General features: G+C 35.3%; 1 long non-coding RNA gene across 1 annotated transcript; it reads left to right on the forward strand.

The window, feature by feature from the left end:
• The first annotated feature begins 1,087 nt into the window (after positions 1-1,087).
• On the forward strand, positions 1,088-1,735 carry LOC106943911 (uncharacterized). Its single transcript, XR_001424049.1, has 2 exons — positions 1,088-1,178; positions 1,589-1,735. It is a non-coding gene; the product is annotated as an uncharacterized LOC106943911 (long non-coding RNA).
• Positions 1,736-2,459: the final 724 nt, after the last annotated feature.

A 2,459-nucleotide genomic window follows, 5' to 3' on the forward strand; every position in this document is an offset into this window, starting at 1 on the left:
AAAATTAACTAGCAGTTGTATTATTATTTAAATGCGTGCTTGCTTTTCCACACATTTTAGAAGCAGTCTGTTTGTACATATATCAGAATTAGGCTAGAAGAGTATGCGTTTTAGAAGTAGTCTAGTGTTTTTTCTTTTTTTTTGCTGTTTCTGGAGTAGTCTATTAGCTTTTTTGCGTTTACTTTTTTGTGTTTTAGAAAAAAATTGCACAACCCTCTTACCCCTTAAAAACTGTTGCTGCTTAATTTTGACTTTCAGCTGAGTTAAATTATTCTGTTTATTTACAAACAGATATATCAAATTAAAATTTTGAAGAAAAATGGAAAAACACAACATAAACCTCACCTACAATCAAGTTGCATGCAATCCAATTTGTAGAGCCAGTTCAAGGCATATGGAAACTAATAGCTCTGTACTCCAAAGTAACAAGGGCCCCAGAGAGAACTCCATTTGACACATAAGTAAAATAGATTTTCTGCTCTGGGAATACAGTGATACAAAAAAATGAGGATTTGTTGTGCAAATCATCATTTAACAAATCATCATTTAACATTTTATATGTAAATTAGTTTTATAGTGATTTCTGACTTTATGCTTTTTAAACATATACTGGCAGATTTTATTTATTTGTTTTTACATACTACAATACTCTGAACAAAGTATAAAGACAATTTATTTACAACTGTGTCCAGTTGTAAAAAATGATTGGCTTTCCCAGAAATTTCCTGGATTATTTTATATTTTTCTTTTTCTTTTTTAAAGAAGGAGAAGATTGGGGATAATTTGAAACCGTTAGATAGTCAATAGCAAAAATTTGCTTTGAAAAAAAAACACAACAAAGACACTGAAGCATTTTGACAACACACATGTAAGATGGATTTAATTTAAAAATATATTTTTCAAAATCACCTTTTAAAAAAAATTAAACAAAAAACTACTGCTGCTGGAGTAAAAAAAACAAAAAACAAAACAACAACAACATTATATATTTATATAAACCAAACAATGAACATTAAAATACATAAAACGCTTCAATCGATTGTTTTGTGTTCAACTCTTAATTCCTGAATTTGATCGATGTTTCCGTGCTTGATGAGTAGAGCCTAGTAAGCAGTGCGTCGCTCCAGTCGTGGGGAATTCAATGGTGTAAAAGAGAGGAGCGAGACGTTCACTATCAGGTTTCTATCTGTTTTACTTCAATGAACCTTAATGTACAGCTGAGCTACTGAAATGACACGCAAATAAACCGACACGAAGGTTAAATACTCTTCTTAAAACGCTGTGTTTTGAAGTTATGTATTTTAGCTAGTTTGGTTAGCACAGTTAGCCTGCTCGTAGCCTCAATAGATATCAATGAGACCTATGAATCACACAGGTTTTATTGCATTATGGCACTACAGAGTCGTTGCTGCTTAATCAATGATATATTTGACACACAGACCTCCTTTCTGAATGCGGTCGTTATTGAGTGACAATGTTAAATGAGCTCTAAATGAGCCGAGTCAATGTAAACATTGTGTTTGACAGCTGATCTTCCATGTTTAATGTAGTATTTTTTCACCGCATCTCAACGCCGCTGTTATCCCAGCTGACCGGTAGCCAGCATGGGTCGGCGCTCCTCTGACAGCGAGGATGACAGTCGGAGCCGGAGGAAAAGAAAACAGCGTCGCCGTTCTTCGTCCTCCTCGTCTTCCTCCTCTTCTGGGAGCCGGGTGAGGAGTAGCCGCAGCAGGAGATCCACTCGTAGGAGCCGTTCTCGCTCCAAAGACAGAAGGTGAGATAGCACTGATTTTTTTTTTTTTTTTTTACCCCCAGAGGAAGCAGGGATGGAGACTGTGCCACACAGCAGTGGTCTTAAGGAAGATACTTTAAGATTCTTATACAGGCGGTTGCTTTGGTGTTGATTCTGCTTATGGATCTCGATTAAAAAATAAAACCAATCATACTAACCTCTCTAAGTTTTGGGTTTTATCAGTCTCTGTTGCAGAGGCACATCCATCCATCCATCCATCCATCCATCCATCCATCCATCCATCCATCCATCCATCCATTCATTCATTCATTCATTCATCCAAATATTGTAAAATGGTTTGAAGCTTAAAAGCTGGTTTCCCGTGATAACTGGCTAAATATATTTGCCTTTCCAGAAGCTAGAAATACATTTGTTTTGGCCATTACCCTCTGTTCATATAGAATAGCATACAATTCTATTATTTTCAACTAAATTCACCCATAATGCTGAGACAACTGTAATGACACATATTTACTCAGCTTGACATAAAGTTGCATAGTCTCTTATCTTTGAAGTAAATTAATGAAGAAATGTAATTAATCAAATATAGCCATACAATGAAAATATTACCTCAAGTATGGATTGTTGCCAATAGATCGATTTATGATCTTCTAGTCCACACTGACATAATCCTGCATACACCTTATTTTTAAGATATCCCAGTTCA

Source organism: Poecilia latipinna, unplaced genomic scaffold (assembly GCF_001443285.1).
Source record: "Poecilia latipinna isolate Pla-1442-1.1 unplaced genomic scaffold, P_latipinna-1.0 Scaffold6394, whole genome shotgun sequence".
In the NCBI taxonomy this organism is placed as follows: Eukaryota; Metazoa; Chordata; class Actinopteri; order Cyprinodontiformes; family Poeciliidae; genus Poecilia; species Poecilia latipinna.